Genomic DNA, 21,501 nt, shown 5'->3' on the forward strand with positions numbered 1-21,501 from the left:
TGGCAGAGTACCGAAAAAGGCCTCCAAATGTGATCACAGAAGTTGCGGTAGTGAAGAAAGTGTTTCAGGTGTTTCTCTGGTATATTGGAAATATTTGGGAATTTATAGAGGCGGAATTAGGTCAGGAGGTGCCACGAGGTGCCCACAAGCTCAGCCCCCCCCCCCCGGGTCGCGCCCTATGAGCTTGTTACTCCCTCGTGACTCTTCTGGTCTTCTCCCAAACCTCCGTGGGTCCATTCTAGTCTAAAAAATTAATCCAAAGATTTTTCTCCATTTGGACTTCGTTTGATATTGATTTTCTAAAGAGCCAAAAACAAGAAAAAAACAACTGGCACCGGGCACTAGGTTAATAGGTTAGTACCAAAAATGATATAAAATAGCATATAAAACATCCAAGATTTATACTACAATGGCATGGAACAATAAAAAATTATAGATATGTTGGAGATGTATCAGGCAACGGTCCGGACGATCGCAAAGGTCCCTCTACTTTGTCTCCGGTTTGGGGGGCAAAGTGCGTCCAGACCACCGAGCGGACTGATACACGCCCGCATTGGATGGCACAACGCGTCCGAACCACGCGATCCGGACCGTTGCAGGTGGTTTGAGGGTCGGCGTTGGAGGTGCCCTAAGGGAATAGCATCCGCCCCAATGATAGATGGCACCTAACCCGCCCCGACACCAACACCACCTCCTAGAACCACTTCGGCGCCAGCCGCTGACCACCTGGACCCACCTTGCCGCTAGTCGCCAACCTCCTAGACTTGTCCTCATCGTCAGCCTCCTGGATTGAGTGGCCAATGTGTCGAAGTGTGGTAGTCGCCACATCGAGGAGGCTAGGGGAGGGCTACATCACTTTCTGGAGGAGTCAGGAGGGGGAGAAACGAATCGGGAAGGCTATGTGAATGTTACCTCACCGGAGGAGATGTCGATAGGAGGGGATGTGCCGACTACGGAGGGCATCGATGCTCTCCATGCTGGACGTGGTGTAGGGCACTGCCATGGAGAGGACAATGCTCCAATGGTGGAGTGAACAAGATAGAGGGCCAGGATGCGACCGTTGATGCCCGCATCGACCTTGGTTGGCTGCAGACCTTCCTCCTCCGCCGCGCTTCTCGCCTCCTTTCAATTTATTTTTTTAGGAGAACAAACCGATATGTTTTGGAAAATGTTATCTGGCATGTTCCCTAGGGAGCAATTTCGTGCGAACACTCCCTGGACCCTCCGATCTGGATCTAAGGGTGACAGTTTTCTACAAAAAATACACTAAATTTGGACCAAAATGGAAGGAACTTCCATGGTAGTTTTGAAAAATGCCAACCCCATATACACTAAAAATGCCACTCAAGTGTTAGCATGTGCCACGCTAGCTTGCGACCTTTCGCCGGCTAGCGAGGGTCCTATATTTTACGTGAATAGAGCGAGGCAAATTAAGTAAAATTCGGATCCTCTGGGACTCCATATTGTGGGAAGGTGCACTCGCGTGTGGACGTTTGAGCTCAGTATTGGGCAAATTTTCAATGTTGTAATACAGAGCACATCAAAACAACTGAATTGGACCCCTAGTAATACAAAATCAGTTTCCGAGCCTGAATATGAAAATACAAATGCAAAGTTGGTCGAAGTCCTCCATTCGTTTACACAAACTTCAAAGGAACTCTAAAAGATAGAAACTTCGTAGGAAAAATTTCTTTGAAACCATTTGGTTTGTAGGAATGGATGCCTATTTCCATGTAGAATACTAATCAATACTTCATATTTCAAAGAAAAGTAGTTAGCTAGACCCACTCAAAAAATCCATACCCCATGCATAAAATGGCATCTCTTTCCTTATAGAGAATTGAGATACATGCCATCCCACTCCCTATGACCAAAAGTACCAACAACGGAAATATAATCTTCCCTCCGATTCAAAATAAATGTCGTGGTTTGATGTCTACTACACAACTTGTTCTTGTAGACTCGTGTTGGGCCTCCAAGCGCAGAGTTTTGTAGGACAGTAGCAAATTTCCCTCAAGTGGATGACCTAAGGTTTATCAATCCGTGGGAGGCATAGGATGAAGATGGTCTCTCTCAAACATCCCTACAACCAAATAACAAAAAAGTCTTTTGTGTCCCTGACACACCAAATACAATGGTAATTTGTATAGGTGCGCTTGTTCAGCGAAGAGATGGTGATACAAGCATAGTAATGATAGTAGATATTGATTCTTGTAATAGGAACAATAGAAAACAACAAGGTAGAAATTGATAAAACGGAGCACAAATGGAATTTCAATGCTTGAAAATGAGGCCTAGGGTCCGTACTTTCACTGGTGCAATCTCTCAACAATGCTAATATAATTGGATCATATAACCATCCCTCAACATGCGATGAAGAATCACTCCAAAGTTCCTATCTAGCAGAGAACATAAGAAGAAGTTGTTTGTAGGGTACGATCAATCTATCCTAGAGTTCGTACTAAAATAACACCAAGCTATTCTTTCTGATCGATCTATCCAAGATTTCGTACTAAAATAACACCATATGATACACATCAACCAACTCTAATGTCACCTAGATACTCCAACGTCACCGAGAGTATCTGGGACATGGCTATATGATATGCATCAAATAATTTCAAATTCATAATACTCAATCCAACACAAAGAACCTCAAAGAGTGCCCCAAGATTTCTACTGGAGAAACAAAGACGAGAACATGCGTCAACCCCTATGCATAGCTAGGTTACCCCAATGTCACCTCAGGAATCCATGATTTGAGTGCCAAAACATATATCAAGTGAATCAATATGATACCTGTCATGGGAGTAAGTCTGACAATAGAATAGGGGGTACATAGGAGGAGGCAAGGTCCTAGCTACGGTGAGGTTGTGCACACAAGGTTTACGAGTTCAGCCCCTTCTCGGAGGAAGTAACATCCCTATGTCTTGGTGCCCGGAGGCTTGGTCGACTAGATTATGTGTGAAAGTTATAGGGGGTGCAGACCCTTGTGCCAGAGGAGGGGGTGGCTTATATAGAGTGCGCCAGGACCCCAGCATCGCCCATTACATAGGGTTCAATGTACATTAAGAAAGGGCATTACTGATAAAGCCAGCTATAAAGAGATATAAATGATCTTAAAGACTGTGGAGTGAACGCCTGACCGTTGCCATCCTGAGTGGCTTTAGATCTTCCATACTTCGAGTGATTTCCTGCATGCTCGAGTGACTTCTTGGTTGAACGGAATTGTGGTATCCGAGTGAGATAATTGGTCGAGTGGATTGCACTCCATGGTTACTTCAGTCGGTATCCTTTGTTGTACTTTGAATGTTCTTGACTCTGGGGTAGTGACCTAGGGTAGGGCGTCTAGGTCAGGCCTATGACCCTACCCTATGTTAATGGCATCATCATTAGCCCCCGAATGGATTGAGGTCCGAGTGAGAAAAGAGAGTTGAAGTCAGTTCCGACTTGATTCCACGCCTCGAAGGCATTTCAACGGAATCAGGGAGTCAGGCTGGGGCTTCAGCTTTGTTTCAGTTGCCTTGATCAATTCAGAGGTCGTCGAGTGAGTTATGTGGATAATCTTCGAGTGAGCTATGGTACTAAATCCTCTGCGTGATTGGTTGCTTTGCCGTTCCCAGATTTCATGCGATTCGAAATTTTGGGGAAGCGCGCGGGATGGAGCGTGCCACAGTAATCAGAGTGGATAGATGGGGCGCCTCGATCTTTGCGCCGCCTTTTCTGCCATCTATCAGGCGAGCGCCTGCTGCGGGATATGATAAGATCGCTCGGGCCCACTCATCAGCCACTCGGAAGTGGTCTCATAAATAGCGCCTGGGCCGATGCAACGCACAGTGCCTCCCAATCGCCCTCTTCCTCCTCTGCTTCTCCACCGCGCTCTCCGCCATCTTCGTCGTCTCTGCTCGCCCGCACACACTCCGTCGCCATGGGAAAGGACAAGAGGGCGTCCCTGGAGCGCTCGAAGAAGGCGGTAGCAGCGAAGGGCAAGAAAACGAGTCAGGGGTCGTCGTCCAGGTCCGGTTTACCGCTTGGTTGGATCCAGGGGGACTGGATTCGATCCATGATACAGAAGGAAGACTTGGAGGATCTGGGCAGTGGAGGCTTGATTGCCCACGAGCCTGGGAGGTTGCCGGGGAACGAGACCGAGCCTCGGCCGTAGGAGGGTGAGTGCGTCCTCCTTGCCACCCATGTCGACCATGGTTTCACTCTGCCTCCACATCCTTTTTCAAGTTTTTCTTGAAATTTTTTGGTGCCCAAATTCATCACTTCTCCCCCAACACAATCACATATCTCACTGCGTACATCTCTCTGTGTGAAAACTTCTTGGGTTGTCGACCACATTGGGGTTTATTCAAGCACATCTTTACTTTCCATTCTCAAACTGTAAAGAAGGCAAATCCGAATGACGAAAAGACGCACGTGATCCAAATGTGCGGGGTTTTAGGGATTCAGATGAGGGGTAGGAGAAATTTTCCTTCTATGACCCTTCCCGAGTGAGTTAGAGGGTGGCAGTCGACCTGGTTCTATTGCCAAGATGTTTCGACTACTGGTCAGTCAACTGGTCTTCCCCCCTTCACCATGGATCGAGTCCGCCAACCCTCTTCATTGACCATGACTCTAGCAGAGAAGCGAGAGGTGTATATGCTAGTCGACCGGGTAGTCCAATTAGTCCGTGACGGCGTGACTGGCATGGATTTGTTGGAGGTGTTTCTTAGTCGACGCATCCAGCCTCTCCAAGCTTGCGGTCATCCTATGTGGATGTACTCGGGCCCTAGTGACACCGCTCGGGTCGACCTAGAGGAAGTCACCGAGGAGACGATGGCGTAGTGGCTGCGGAGCATCACTGGAAACAAAGACAACCCCAAGGGGTCCAGAAGAGTTGCACCATTCGACACCGAAAACGAGCCGAACAAGGTCTGACCTTTGTTACCGAGTGCATTTTTATTCCGTTTTGCAACTGTCCCTGAATCTGATTGATGCTCGTTTAACTTCTTGCCTTGCATATTTATACTGAGATGTACTCGATGCCAAACGGGGAGCAAGTCCAGGAGGGAACGGAGAGCACAGATGAGAGTGGCGACTGGTAATCCCCCGATGACAATGAAGAAGACAGCGATGACTCAGACGGCAGTGAGGAAGTCGACTCACCACCTCGCTCAGAACGCTGATCCAAATAGTCTCAAGACCCCGCAGGCGGGCGTGGCAAGGCAGCTGCTCCAAGCACACAAGTGCAAAAACGCACTCGGACTTCATCTCCGGAACTGTCCGAAAAGGCCACCAAGCAGCTCAAGACCGCCCCCTCAAAGCCTCGGAAGGCCTTGCCCAAGATCAATGTGGATGTTCCCGTTGCTTCTGCGTAAGTGCTTTACTTTCTCTCTTTGCTTTTGCATCGTTCGGGAACTTCTATGTTCCTATCGACTCATTCTCTAGCTTGACCGAGTGAGTTCTGAAACTTTCAGCGCTGCTACTTCTGCGACCTCCATGGACATTTACAAGGATCAAGATGATGAGAAGACTGAAGACGCGGCCACTTCCAAAGTGGGTACAACTCTACAATCTTGCCCCCGTTTTGTCAATTGTACTATCGGTCGACTGAAATCTTGGTGTCGAGTCTTTTACAGCACCACCAAATGTCATTGATCTTCCAGACGACAACGAAGATGTGCCTCAGAAGACCACGGGGAGAAAGGGCAGGACTTCGAGCAGGAGGGTGCCTACTAGCAAGGTACCTTAGTCGACATCAGTGCCAGAACCAGTGATCCAGCAATCCGGAGATCCAATTCAGGCTTCTGTTTCTTTTGTCGATCCTGTGTCAACTGATCATCCTTCGGCGTCGATCTCCCTCCGTCCGTGCAACTCCATGCCTCAGATCCCCTGGCTGCTTCGACTGTTCCACCAAATCCACTCTTTGTTACCCATCATGTCCCAGAGGACCCAGTGATCACTTCTAAGGAAGCTATACGCCAAGCAGGCCTTATGATGGAGCAAATGAAGGTGGTGCATGAAGCTAGCAAGGCTGCCTATGATGCCAGCTCTGCTCTTCAAACCAATTTCCAGGTGAGTTGATTTCCGACTAATCTTTCAGCTTGATCTTTGCTCTGTTAGGATATGGTACTTGAAAACTACTCCTTCATTATTCATAAGATGTCCGTGGATGAACGTTTTCAAACCTTTAATGTGCATCTATCATGAGTCTGCACCTTGCATCTGGTCACTCACTGGGTGCTTTAACTTTTGTTGTATAGTTCTTCCACTTGAGTCGACTAGGTCACGTCGAGTGTACTCTTGAATCAGTGGGGGCACGCAGAGTGCACCCACTGGGGGTAGTCCCTGAGACCGCCGTCGAATGTTTGATTCGGTGGGGGTCTTCGTCAAATGTCTCTTTAGAGTTCTTCCACCAGTCTGAATAGGTCATGCCGAGTGCTATTCGAACTAGTGGGGGCACATCAAGTGTAGCCCCTAAGACCGTGGTCGACTACGGGCAGTCGGCGGTGGTCTGAGAATAATTGTTGTCTCTTTTTTTACTCCGACTAGACGGACCGTGTCGAGTGGAAAGTCGAATTAGTGGGGAACGCCAAGTGCACCCACTGGCTGTAATCCTCAAGACTACTGTTGAATGTTCGATTCGGCAGTAGTCTTAGAACTCTTTTTGCCGTAATGACCTGAACTTGTATCTTATCGCTCGGAAGCAATTGATCTTTGTTCCTGTCGACTGACGTGTCTTATTCGTTGATTGCAGAAATCTTGTGAACTCGGGGTTTAGCTTGCTGACTTGGAGAAGAAACAGCTCCAGCTCAACCTTGCCTTGGAGCTGGCAAAGGAGAACTTGCAGAGGGCTAAGGATGAAGCAGCTGCCATGGGAGGTAATAACTTGTCGACTATTTGCCTTATCATCTTTTTCTTTCATTTTTGAACGGAGTGACTCTACTCGAACAGATGTGCGTAGTGAAAACAGACAACTCCAAGCTCGTCTGAAGAATGTTATTTATTTAGACAAAATGAAGCAGGCTTTAAAGGAGAAGGACCTCGACCTTGCATCGGCGTAGAAGACGGTGCGAGAGAAAATTGAACTTGCTGACAAGAAGCTGGCTTCATTCGGCAAGTTGGAAGAGGAAAATGCCAAGCGGAAGATTGCCATTAATGAAGCCAACAAAGAAGTCGTGCAGTTGAAGAAGGACAAGGTGGCCCTGACTGACAAGGTCGGAGATCTCACTCAGAAGAGAAACGAACTGGAGGCTTATCTGGGAGGACTCGCCAAGAAGATGTTCCTTATGCTTGAAGTTACTTTCCCTTGTCCGACTGATCTGCAACTACCGACTCATCATGTGACTGTCGACTTATTATTTTCCTGTGTGTGCAGAATTCTATCAAAATTTTGAGGAAGAGACTGGGCGGATTGAGACAAGTCTGGACCCCATCAACTCCCCCATCAAAGATGAAGCTATGATGAGCGTGTTGCGACTGGAATGTCGCCTCGCCAGCGTTATGGAGTATCTTGCACGACTGAAAGTGGCGATGTCATGGATCGACACAGAACTGTGGCCAAAAGTGACGTTCCAAAATGACCTTGAGTCTCTGATGACTCGACTCAATGAAATCCCTGGTCGAGTGCAGGCGTGGAAGAAGTCCTCTGCTCGGTGCAGCGCTGACGTGGCTCTGTCTCTGGTCCGCGTTCATTGCAAAGAAGCTAGAGAAGAGAAGCCGACGGCCCTCAAGGTCGCTAATACCAAGAAGCTTCAATTCTAGTCCTTTATGGAGACCTTCATCGAGGCTACTACTCGCATCGCTGATGGAATCGATCCGGACGAGTTCGTCGAGCCAGCTAGCCCTCCTCCTGCGGTGCGAACAAACTTGATGCCTCACTTTTATTTTCCTCGAAATGCTGAGTGATTTTGTAACCGTTAAACTCTTTCGTGCATGACGCCCAAGTACTTCTGTTCGCTGTTCTAAACCTTGCTGGATTTATCCAAACCTAGTTTTTCTTTGAATATGGTTGCTTTGTCTTCATCACCTTTGAGTTTTTTGACTTTGAGTGAATTGGGAATAATAGCTGAAACTCCGAGCGAATGGGTCACTCCTCACTTGGGGTTGATGTTGTACTTGTGGTGCAGCTCCGAGTACAACCAGACGTTGTATTTGTGACGTGGCTCTAGGAGCAGACAGTCATTGTATTTGTGGCATAGCTCCGAGTGCAACCGGACGTTGTACTTGTGGCGCAGCTCCGAGTGCAACCAGACGTTGTACTTGTGGTGCAGCTCCGAGTGCAACCGGAAGCTGTACTTGTGGCGCAGCTCCAAGTGCAACCAGATGTTGTACTTGTGGCGCAACTCCAAGTGCAACCGAACATTGTACCTGTGGTGCAGCTCCGAGTGCAACCAGACGTTGTACTTGTGGCGTAGCTTCGAGTGTAACCAAGCCGGTGAGTGGGAGGAGATCACTCCACTCCTCGTAGTTTTTTTTAACTTAGGCAAGTACAGGATCGCAGCTAAGCCCCCGAGTGGGAGGATTGCTCATCGCTCGGAGTAGTTTTTTAACTTAGGCGAGTACGGGGTCGTGGCTAAGCCCCCGAGTGGGAGGATTTCTCTCCACTCGGAGTAGTTTTGTAACTTAGGCGAGTATGGGGTCACAGCTAAGCCCTCGAGTGGGAGGATTGCTCTCCACTCGGAGTAGTTTTGTAACTTAGGTGAGTACAGGGTCGCAGCTAAGCCCCCGAGTGGGAGGATTGCTCTCCACTCAGAGTAGTTTTGTAACTTAGGCGAGTACGGGGTCGCAGCTAAGCCCCCGAGTGTGAGGATTGCTCACCGCTCAGAGTAGTTTTTTAACTTAGGCGAGTACGGGATCGCAGCTAAGCCCCCGAGTGGGAGGATTGCTCTCCACTCGGAGTAGTTTTGTAACTTAGGCGAATCGGGTTCGCAGCTAAGCTCCCGATTGAGAGGGTTGCTCTTCACTCGGAATGTTTTTGAAACTTAGGTGAATCGGGTTCGCGGCTAAGCCACCCACTGGGGGATTTGAACACATATGCTTGATGGGTAACAATCATTAAGATACTACAAAAAAATCTTGTCTTTGATAAGCAAACTGAAGGATTCTTATTACAACTCGTCGGTCCGAGTGTTTAGGTATAGAAACGACAGAGTAGCTCCGCATTCCATGAGCGTGGCTCATCTTCTTTCTTGGCTACGTTGTAGAGGTGATACGCCCCATTGTGGAGCACCTTGTTGATGATGAAGGGGCCTTCCCAGGACGGAGCAAGTTTGTGAGGTCGTTTCTGATGCACTCGGAGCACAAGGTCTCCTTCTTGGAATGCTCGACCTTTGACATTATGGGCATGGAATTGACACAGGTCCTATTGATAGATGGTCGACCAGATCAAAGCCATCTCTCGTTCTTCTTGCAAGAGATCAACCGCATCTTGGCATGCCTATTCTGCTTCTGCTTCTGAGAAGAGTTCCACTCTGGGAGCATTGTGCAGCAAGTCACTCGGCATTACAGCTTCAGCACCATACACCATGAAGAAAGGAGTTCGGTCAGTCGACCAGTTGGGAGTTCTTCTTAGTCCCCATAGGACTGATGGCAATTCAGTCACCCAGGCTCCAACGGCATGCTTGAGATCGTGCATCAATCTGGGTTTTAGCCCTTGAAGGATCAAACCATTCGCCCTTTCTGCCTGCCCATTCGACTGCGGGTGTGCAACAGATGTGTAGTCAACCCGAGTGCGTTGGGAAGTGCAAAATTCTCTGAACTCATCAGAATCAAAGTTGGAGCCGTTATCTGTGATAATACTGTGAGGGACTCCATATCTGAATATCAGCTCTCTGATGAAACTGATGGCTGTGTTTGAATCAAGATTCTTGATAGGCTTAGCTTCAATCCATTTGGTGAATTTGTCGACTGCCACAAGAAAATGAGTGAAACCACTTCTGCCAGTCTTGAAAGGTCCAACCATGTCCAACCCCCAGACTGTAAATGGCCAGACGAGTGGAATAGTCTTCAAAGAAGATGCAGGCTTGTGAGACATGTTTGAGTAGAACTTGCAGCCTTCGCACTTGTCGACTATATCTTTCGCCATCTCATTTGCACGCGGCCAGTAGAATCCTGCTCGGTATGCTTTGGCCACGATGGTCCGAGAGGACGCATGGTGACCACAGGTCCCCGAGTGGATCTCATTTAGGATCATCCGACTTTCTTCTGGGGAGATGCAATGCTGAGCAAGTCCAGTAACACTTTCTCTGTAAAGTTGTCCACCTATCACTTTGAAGGCTTTGGATCGATGGACGATCTGACGGGCCTCATCATCATCCTCTGGAAGTTCCTTTCTAAGTAGATACGTAATATATGGTACTGTCCAGTCAGGTGATTACCAAAATTTTCATGATCAGGTCGACTATAGCTGGGACTCAATTTCAGTCGGATTGTTTGAACTTATCGGTTGTGGGGGCTCTTCTGTAAAGGGATCTTCTTGAACAGACGGGGTATGGAGATGCTCCAAGAACACATTACTGGGGATAAGTTTCTGAGTGGATCCTAAATTTTCCAGATCATCAACAGCTTGATTCTTGATCCGAGGTATGTGGTGGAGCTCCAACCCTTCAAACTTCTTCTCCAGATTTCATACTGCGTTGCAATAACCAGTCATAGCTGGGCTCTTGATATCCCATTCCTTCATCACTTGATTAACCACCAAGTCTTGAGTCTCCATAAACCATCAGGTGACGGACGCTGAGTGAGATAGACATACGCAACCCATACAAAAGTGCCTCATACTCGGCTTCATTGTCAAAGAATCAAAGTGAATCTGGAGGACATAGCTGAGCTTATCGCCTCTTGGGATACCAGGACCACACCAGCACTAGAACCATTCAACATCTTGGATCCCTCAAAGAACATAGTCCAGTGCTTTGAGCAAATCTGAGTCGGTTGCTGCTGTTCAATCCATTCGGCGAGGAAATCGGATATTGCTTGAGACTTGATTGCCTTCTTTGCCTCAAACTTGATATCCAAAGGAAGGAATTCAATCGCCCATTTGGCCACTCGACCAGTTGCATCCCCATTGTTTAGAATTTCTGATAATTGAGCATCATTGACAACTGAAACTGAGTGATCTAAGAAATAGTGTGTAACTTTCTTCGTAGTCAAGTAAATTCCATTGACAAGCTTCTGATAATGCGGATATCTCTGCTTTGATGGAGTCAAGACTTCAAAAATATAGTACACTGGGCTTTGAACCTTATAGGCTTTGTCTTCTTCTTCCCGCTCGACCATGAGCACTGAGCTGACAACTTGTCCAGTGGTTGCATTATACAACAGTAGAGCTCCTTGCTGATTGGGGTAGCAAGCACCAGCTGGGTGGAAAGCAGGGCTTTGAGCTCTACAAGGGCTGCTTCGGCTTCAGGAGTCCACTCGAACTTGTCAGACATCTTCATCAGTCGGTAAAGAGGTAATGCCTTTTCACCAAGACGAGAGATGAACTGACTCAACACAGCCAAACAACCAGTAAGGTTCTGGATGTTGTGCACACACACGGGTCATTTCTTTCGGAGGATCGCTCCAACCTTTTCCGGGTTTGTGTCGATCCCTCGATCAGAAACAATGAAACCGAGTAACTTTCCCCCTGGGACTCTGAATGTGCACTTTGACGGGTTGAGCTTGATATCATATCTTCTTAAGTTGGCAAAGGTTTCAGCGAGGTCAGTCAGTAGGTCAGAACCTTTATGTGACTTGAACCACGATGTCATCCATGTATTCTTCCACATTCCGACTTATTTGAGTGAGCAGGCACTTCTGAATCATGCGCATGAATGTGGCACCATCATTCTTAAGACCAAAAGGCAAGGTAATATAGCAAAAACACTCGAATGGGGTGATGAAGGCTGTTTTATTTCATCGGGCCCATACAGTCAGATCTAATGGTAACAGGAATATGTGTCCAAAAAGGACAAGTGCTCACACCCCGCAGTCGAGTCGACAATCTGGTCGATGCGAGGGAGAGGGAAATGATCTTTCGGGCAGGCCTGATTGATGTGCTTGAAATCGATGCACATACTAAGTGAATCATCTTTCTTAGGGACCATAACAACATTGGCGAGCCACTCGGAGTGGTATATCTCGCGAATGAACTCAGCTGCCAGAAGTCGAGCCACTTCTTCGCCAATTGCCTTCCTCTTCTCCACGGCGGACCGACGGAGATGCTCTTTGACAGGTTTCACTTTTGAGTCGACGCGCAAACGGTGCTCAGCCAGTCCCCTGGGTACACCCGGCATGTTAGATGGTTTCCATGCAAAGATGTCCCAGTTCTCACGGAGGAACTGGATGAGCGCTTCTTCCTATTTGCTGTCGAGTGTCATTGAGATGTGGGTCAGAGCGGCATTGGGGTCGGTCGGGTGAACATGCACAGGTTTTGTCTCATCAGATGACTGAAGTGCGGACTCTAAAGCAGGCTTCTTAGCTTGCAACAAATCATTCGGGTCTGCATTTTTCTGATACTCTTCCATTTCCACAGTGTCCATTTGCTCATCGGAAATCCTCGAGCCCTTCTGGAGGCACTCTTGAGCCCTTTGACGATTTCCTATGACCGTGGTCACGCCCTTGGGGCCAGGCATTTTCAACTTGAGATACACATAACATGGTCGAGCCATAAAACGAGCATACACAGTTCTACCCAAGAATAGCATGATAGGCACTGTGGAAATCCACCACCTCAAAAGTCAACTTTTCCTTATGGTAATTCTTTGAATCATCGAGAACCACATCAAGAGTGATTTGGCCGAGTGAATCGGCTTTCTTTCCTGGGATGACTCTGTGGAATCTCATGTTGCTTTCACTGAGCTTGGACATCGGAATGCCCATCCCTCGGAGGGTCTCAGCGTATAAAATGTTCAAGCCACTGTCACCATCCATCAGAACCTTGGTCAGTCGGGTGCCCCCAACGACTGAGTCGACCACCAATGCTTGCCTCCTGGGGGTAGCAACATGCACTGGGTGATCGGATTGGTCGAATGTAATGCGAGTTTTTGACCACTTCAGATACATCGTCATTGCCGAAGCAACCATGTTTACTTCTCTGTTGATAAATTTTAGTCGATTTTTGCTCTCGATGTCAGCAAAAATCACTAAAGTGGCATTGACATTGGGGTAACCATCATCATCCTCCTTGTCCTCATCCTTATCAGATTCCTTTTCCTTTTCACTGTGCTGACCCTCGCGGAAGCTCTGAATTAGGAGTCGACATTGTCGAGTGGTATGCTTGGGGTAAATCAGGTTTCCCTCTTCATCTTTCTTGGTATGTATGTGACACGGCAAATCAAGCACATCATTTCCTGCTTGATCTTTCACTTTCTTTGGGATCCATGGCCCCTTTGGCTTTTCTTTAAATTTCCCTTGGTTCACAACTGCGGCCTCACCAGGACCTGCGGGCTTGGCTCTGCGCTTCTGCTTCCGACCGGAATTTCCTCCTTCGATGTCCTGGGCGACTGGTTTGTTCTTCCACTGCAGAGTCAGTCTTCTTCCTCACTGTTAGCATAACGAGTGGCTACTTCCATCATCTGAGCCAGGGACATGTCTCATGTCCGACCAAATTTCAGGTTAAGCTCTCTATACCGAACGCCCTCCTGGAAGGCGCAAACTGCCTGATGCTCTGACACATTCTCCACGGTATGATGAAGAGTGGTCCATCTCTGGATGTAATCTCTCAAAGTTTCATTCGGTTTCTGGACACAATGTTGTAATTCGGTCAGCCCTGCAGGTCATTTGCAAGTGCCTTCAAATGTCCTGACAAACACTCGGGCCAATTCTTCCCAACTGAAGATACTACCAGGAGCCAACTGATTCAACCAAGCTCTGGCCGAACCTTCAAGCATCAGGGGGAGGTGCTTCATTGATACATCATCGTCGCCGCCAATCTGCAGTACCACTCAGTAATCTTCTGACCAAGTATCGGGCTTTGACTCACCGGTGAACTTGCTCATGCCCATCGCCAATCTGAAGTTGGGCGGGATCTCTGCAGCTCGGACAGCTCTGCTAAAGCACTCGGGACCAGAAACATGCACTCGGCTTCCACTCGGGTGGGGAAATTTTTTTCCTTCTCTGCATGCCCGATTCCGGTCGACTAGATTTTGTACGAGAAGAGATCTCGCATCAAATCCGGGTTCCCTTGGGTCGATCGAAGCTCTCCACTCATCACCATATGGGGCCTGTCATCATACCGCCGGGGCGCGTACGATCCACCTCTCGGAGGAGGCATCGGCACTTGACGACGGTCATCACGGTCGACTCGATGATCGTATAGTCCATGGCCCCGACCCATGTGCTGATCTTGGCGGTGCCCACGATCCTCACGCCGCGAGGGCGTTCTTGGACTATGAGCCGACTGAACTGTATCTGCAACCACGGACCTGCTATGAATCATGTTGTGCGACTGAGAAACGGCGGAACACCTGCTGCCCGGAGCAGCGCACGGATCTGCAACAAACCTCTACCAGCTTCTGAACGGGACGGTTGGATCGACTCTGCTATACGCGTTGCAGCTGCAAGATTCTGGATCGGTGTACGATATACCTGAGGTTCAGGCGGAAACAATTGTCGATTCCATCGACTGGATTCCGAGATCCGACGACGGGCGCACTCGTCGAGTGAATGTTGAAGATTCTCCAGACGCGCGCTCTCGGCCAAGGTGGCTAGGCGCGCAACCTACAAGGCCCGAGCCTTAGAGGTCTCACCGATGATGGGAGTGCAGAGCGCCTCCATGTTGCGACGATGCAACTCTTCCCTCTGCTCCAAAGTGAGAGCTTCAGGGTGATACTCATCATGACCACGCGATGGACCACCGCCACCATCGCCGCCGCCACTGCTATGGAAACCGGGCGGGCTGCGCGGCGTGTCGACCATCAGGACCTCCGCCACCGGGTCGTTGCTCCCGCACTTGGACAGAGTCTCAGCGAAACCAGTCGACAAGTTGAATAGTCAGTAGATAGATTCGTCGGGCATGATTGCCGTGACTTGTGGGGTGGTCGTCTAGCGGGCCACCGCATGTTTCACCCAGCGCTGAAGCCGCGATTAACCAGATCTGTTGCGATCGCGTACAGCTGGAAGGGTGGTCGACGCGAGAGCCGACCAATACTGGGTCGACGGCTGCCGCATGAGGACGCCATAGGCACTCGCTCGAAAGTGCGCCGCCCCGCGGACGGGAAGGGCCTCGATGTCGAGGGGGGCCTCTTGTAACCAGGCGGAGTCGTCGGCAATGAAGACGAGCGCGCCGAGTTGGATCTCGCGGCCCAAAGCCAAATCACCGCCAAAAACCATGTTGATGAAGATCGAAAAGATTGCAACCTCGTCAGAAGTCGCTAAGACACCTGCCCCACGGTGGGCGCCAACTGTCGAGGGAGCAAGTCTGACAATAGAATAGGGGTACGTAGGAGGAGGCATGGTCCTAGCTACGATGAGGTTATGCACGCAAGGTTTATGAGTTCAGGCCCTTCTCAGAGGAAGTAATAGCCCAACGTCTCGGTGCCCGGAGGCTTGGTCGACTGGATTATGCGTGAAAGTTATAGGGGGTGCGAACCCTTGTGCCATAGGAGAGGTGGCTTATATAGAGTGCGCCAGGACCCCAGCCATAGCCCGTTCCACAGGGTTCGATGTACATTAAGACAGGGCATTACTAATAACGCCAACTATAAAGAGATATAAATGATCTTAAAGACTGTGGAGTGTATGCCTAACCGTTGTCATCCTGAGTGGCTTTAGATCTTCCGTACTCTGAGTGATTTCTTGCATGGTCGAGTGACTTCTTCTTGGTCGAATGGAATTGGGGTATCCGAGTGAGATAATTGGTCGAGTGGATTGCACTCCAAGGTTACTTCAGTAGGTATCCTTTGTTGTACTTTGAATATTCTTGACTCTAGAGTAGTGACCTTGGGTAGGGTGTCTAGGTCAGACCTATGACCCTACCCTAGGTTAATGACATCGTCAATACCCCATTGTCACTGTATTCATAGCAAGACACACATCAAGTGCTCTCAAATCCGTAAAAGTATTCAATCCAATACAATGAAATCTCAAAGGGAAAACTGAAAGTGCGTTATATCGACTAGAGGGGGGTGAATAGGCGATTTTTATGAAAGTCTTCAAAACGTGGAAGTTTTGAAGACAAATGATAGAAATAAACCTATTACCATGCAACGGAAGGTAGACTACACTAGGCAAACCATAGTCAAGTATTCAATGAAGTGAAAGCACTATGACTAATAGCAGCTAGGTAGTAAGGATCAGGTAGGAAGATATTATGAAGCCAAATAGAACACGAAGTCACTCAGTGAAGACAAAAGATAGTGCAATCATACAATGACTTCACAAGGACCATCAGTAAGTAAAGGGAAGGGAAGGATGAAACCAGTGACTCGTTGAAGACAATGATTTGTTGGACCAGTTCCAGTTGCTGTGACAACTGTACGTCTGGTTAGGGCGGCTAGGTATTTAAACCTGAGGACACACAGTCCCGGACACCCAGTCCTGAACACGCACCTCAGGACACCCAGTTCTCACTGTATTCCCCTTGAGCTAAGTTCACACAGACCTCGCCCAATCACTCTGGTAAGTCTTCAAGGGAGACTCCCAAACCTTCACAGACTTCGTTCACCAGCGATCCACAATGTCTCTTGGATGCTCAGAACGCGACGCCTAACCGGCTGGAGGATTCACAGTCCTCAAGTGTAATAAGTCTTCAGATCACACAGACAAGAAGACTTAAGTGATGCCTAACTCTCTTTGGCTCTGGGTGGTTAGGGCTTTATCCTCGCAAGGAATTCTCTCTCAAAGGCTTCGAGGTGGGTTGCTCTCAAACGACAAAAGTCGTACACTAACTCTGAGCAGTCAACCGTTTATGGTTGTAGGGGGTGGGCTATTTATAGCCACTAGGCAACCCGACCTGATATGTCCGAAATGACCCTAGGTCACTAAGGAACTGACACGTGTTCCAACGGTCAGATTTCAAACTCACACGGCAACTTTACTTGGGCTACAAGCAAAGCTGACTTGTCCGACTCTGGACAAGATTCGCTCTCATAGTCTTCACTCGAAGACATAGGTTTTGGTTAAGCATCACTTCAGTCATTCTGACTGGTTCTCTTGGACCCCACTTAACAGTACGGTGGTTCCTATGACTCAACAAAGAAGAAAAAGAACTACGAAAGATCTAAGTCTTCGAGCAACATAGGCTTCATGCGATGTCTTCTCTTGTCATAGTCTTCGATGTGAATATCTTCATATACCACCTTTGACATCAATGTCTTCATATATTTTTAGGGGTCATCTCTGGTAGGAAAACCGAATCAATGAGGGACTTCTACCTGTGTTATCCTGCAATTCTCACAAACACATTAGTCCCTCAACTAGGTTTGTCGTCAATACTCCAAAACCAACTAGGGGTGGCACTAGATGCACTTACAATCTCCCCCTTTTTGGTGATTGATGACAAACTAGTTGAAGTTTTCAACGGGGAATATAATATGTCAAATTGCAAAAGTGTAAAGAATTGTCTTCATAAGCTGCAATGGCTCCCCCTGAAGATGTGCATATAAGTAATTTGCTTTTGGAATGCAAATGCACATGGCAGGTTATACTCATGGAGATCTGCTTCAACTTATGATGACAATTCATTATGCATGAGAAGGTATGTGAAGATAATGACATGCATAATGGAAAATGGATGTCTGCAAAATGATCTGAGTGCGGAATTTATCGTTGCACATGCGGAATTTATCTTCGCAAACAGAGTGGTAAACGAGTAGCAGACGACCATCGAGTTTTAGTGTTTACAACTCAGAAGAACCAAATGAAGCAAAAACAAGAGTTGTAAACACGAAGCAAAGTATAACAAAACAAGGCACCCGCCCATATTGACCCGCTTGAAGACACCCGCCCATATTGACCCGCTTGAAGACTATAAACATCATATGCTTCTCCCCCTTTTTTCAGGAATGACCAAAAAGGTTTGAAGACATAGAGCTTTCTACGCGTTCCCAGGTGCAGCAGGGTCGGTGGAGTTGTTTGGCGGTGCTGAGCTTTGAGGTGCTGAAGCGGGTGGTGGTGAAGTAGCATCATCATCTTCATCAATGATCCTTGCAGTGATGGTGGCAGCAGATGAGGAATACTCAGAGTCTTCAAGTGACGGTGTGTTGCGCATCACAGCCCTCCTAGGAGGTGTGGTGTCAAATTTGAAGCGCTCTGTGAAGCCATCCTCTTCAAGTTCAGCTTCAGTGCAGATCATTGAGAGCCCTTTCCATGTACGACGGCAAGTCTCATGTGTAACGAAGGCATTCTTGGTGGCCAGGTTTCGAAGACGATTGACATCCACCAAGAGGATCTTCATCTGACGTTTCAGCCAGTCATGATGCCTATCTTGCTTTTGGTGAAGGGCCACAAGAAGCTCTCGGTCAGTGAGGACACGAGCACGCTTCTTGGGTCTTGGAGCGTTTGTGCTATCTGTGGCTTCAGTTGATGCTGGTGCACGTGTAGTGCCAGCCATCGGATAGACCCTGGACATGGCTTCAACACCTTCAACATTCTGCGTGAAGCTCTGGTGTTCGGCATTCTGAAGACTTATTGGTTGCTTGGCAGGCTCAGGGTATATTGCTTCAGCAGAGATATCCACATCTAGCAGGAAGATGCGATGGTTTCGGGCTGAGGGCTGATACGAAATTGTAGAGTGCAGTTTGATCAGCCTCATCACCCAAGGGGCATAGATTTTTAGACCAAATAAGTCCGAGCCTGACGCAGCAAGTTGTCGTATGAAAAGATCCTGTGCGTTGAAGCATTTGCCATGCATGATATAGAATATGAGAGTCTTCATTGCACCCTCAATCTTGGCATGTGGAGAGTGTCCCTTAATGGGCCAGAGAGTCCGCCGGATAATATGATATATGGTCCTGGGCAGGTACTCTAGGTCTTCAACGAAGAACTCAGTTGGATAGGGTGCATCCTGAGGCAATGGCTTCATCATTGAGAGCATCTGACTCATATTGGGTTCAGGTCTCTGGAAAATACTCTCAATAGCTTCAGAATGTGATTGGCAGCCTTCCTCGAAGAATTCGCCTGGAGTGGGCAGGCCGGTGAGCTCAATGATGTTAAATGCATTGGCTTCATGATGTACATTTCCGGTCATCCACTCCAGGATCCAAGTCTTCGGATCTCTGTTGTAGCCTTTGATGTGGAGAGTGGCATAAAACTGAAGCAGAAGCTCTTCCTTCCAGTGCTCTTCATCAGTCACGAACGGCAGCAGACCCACTTGCCTGAAGCAGTCCAAAGCTTCCTCAAGACATGGCAGACCAGCAATAGCTTCAACATCAAGGCGCTTGTGAGGAAAGATGCGACCTTGGTTGTATAAGATGCAAGAATAATAGCTGCGCTGTGAATAGCTCCAGAACCTGTCTGATACAATCCTTTCCCTTGAATAGGGGTTCTTGGAGCTATCAAAAAATGTGTTGTCTGCCTTGAAGTTGTTTACATCAAAGGAGCCAGGTGCTGATGCAGGACCTGGGAACCTTGGAAGCCTTGGGACTAGCTTCTGGACATGAGGCCTGTGCTCTATGTGATAGTCAAATTGTGGACCTGTAGCAGACTCAGGAACTGAAGTGTCTGGCTCAGTGGCTTCGCTGTCTGCTGGAGCATTTGGTGGGGCGGGCTCCACATTGGCTTCAGTGTTTGTATTTTGAGGGACAACTTCAAGCACGTTCTCTTGGGGAACTGCATCTTGATGGAGCGAGGGAGTGGGTTCTGGAGGTGCTTCTTCATTGTCTTCGGCTGATGCAGCCGGAATTTCTGCAGACTGGACTTGAGGCCGTGGACCTTTGCGAAGCCTACGGAACGCAGACGACGCTTGTGGTGTCGGAGTGGGCTGGGCCTCAATGTCTTCTTCCTCCTGAGGGCGATCCGCCCATGACTCATGTTGTGCCATTGGCGTCAGAGGACGACCAATGCTGATGGGTTCGCTTGTTTCAAGCTGAGGAAGGGCTGCATCACCTTGCACATTGTCCTGATGACCAATGTCTTCAGCAGCTATTGGATCGGCTGCTGGAATATTTTCAGCATCAGGTGCCTCTGTGGGAGCAGGCTCATGAACTGCCAGTCTTCTTTCTGCATTGGGGTGAATGACAGAAAGGGGTTCAACCATCAAGGGCTCTGTGGGAGCAGCCCTAGATTTCTTAGTCTTGCGCTTCTTTTTACTAGGGGCAGAAGGAGAGGCTTCAGAGCTCTTCCTTTTTCTGGCTTCAGCTTCTGCAGCTCTTGTCTTCTTTAGCTCTGAGGCTGTTGACCGGCTCTTTGGCTTCGAGCCAGTCGTGGCGGTTGGGAAGACAATGGGAGTGGCTGCTTGTCTTGATGCCTCTGGTTTACTCACAGCAGGCTGCTTCTTCTTCTTTGCGGCCATCTTGGGGTCGATGCCTGGACGCCGAAGTGCCTTGCGCTTTTCAGCCTCGTTGTAGGCTTGAACACATTTGTCAGCCAATGACTTCATCCTTTCACGCGAGCCTTGAGCTTCAGCATGCTTCTTCAGAAAGTTTTCTTTGAGATCATGCATCATGATTTTGAAGCTTCTCACTTCCTGCACGCTGAGACTGGCCATGTGCTTCTTGAACTGAGCTTTTTCGTGATCAATTTCCTGCTTCAGCTCAACAATGCGCTGAGCAGTGGCCAGTTCTGAAGCAATTGCGCCTTGGAAGGCGACGCTGAGTCCAACAGGCAGCTGCAGATCATTGAAGCTTATATCTGGTGTGTCAAACCATTCATCGATGAAGCTGTGGATGATGGCGACATCAAACAGAGGCAGATTGTTGAAGATTTCCGCTTCCTCCTTGCTTTTGATGAGCTGTTCTAGTGCGTCATCGCCCAGATCTTCATCGCTTGATAGATCAATGGCTTCACTGCGCAGAATGGCAGCAGCAGTGAGCTCTTTGCCTGTGTGTTGCTGGGGCTCCTTTTCCTTCAGGGGCTTGGAGATGCGGGATACATCTTCAGACTGCACACTAACTTCAGGAGATGCAGTTTTCAATGGCTTCTCCCTTGAGATTTTTGAGGCAGGGGCCGGCTTTGAAGCTTTTGGTTTCTTTGTCTGCTTTGGCTTCGGCACAGTAGGAGCTTCATCAGACTCGGAATCAGCTGGAGGGTCATTCACAGCAGTCCCTTGGACCAAGATGTGGGTGATCAGGCCCTCAAGATTGGCAAACGGACCGATGATATTGGGTTCCGCGTCGCGTGTGCCATCTGCCCTTGGTGAGGAGGGACCAGGATTGAAGTCAAGCCCAGATTTCTTCTTGTTTAGCTTCGCTAACTGTTGAGCAAACTGAAAGTTGCGTCTGAAGAGATTGTCGTCACGATACCAGAGAAGTGACGACGGATGTGCATCATCAGGCTGTGGTCCTCGGACCATGCATGGGTAGAAGCCTAGAGCAATGGCTTCATCTCTGGTTCTGGGTACAAGGTTCTTGTATAAGATATCCCCCCATGGACTCT

This window comes from Triticum urartu, chromosome 3 (assembly GCF_003073215.2).
Source record: "Triticum urartu cultivar G1812 chromosome 3, Tu2.1, whole genome shotgun sequence".
Taxonomy (NCBI): Eukaryota; Viridiplantae; Streptophyta; class Magnoliopsida; order Poales; family Poaceae; genus Triticum; species Triticum urartu.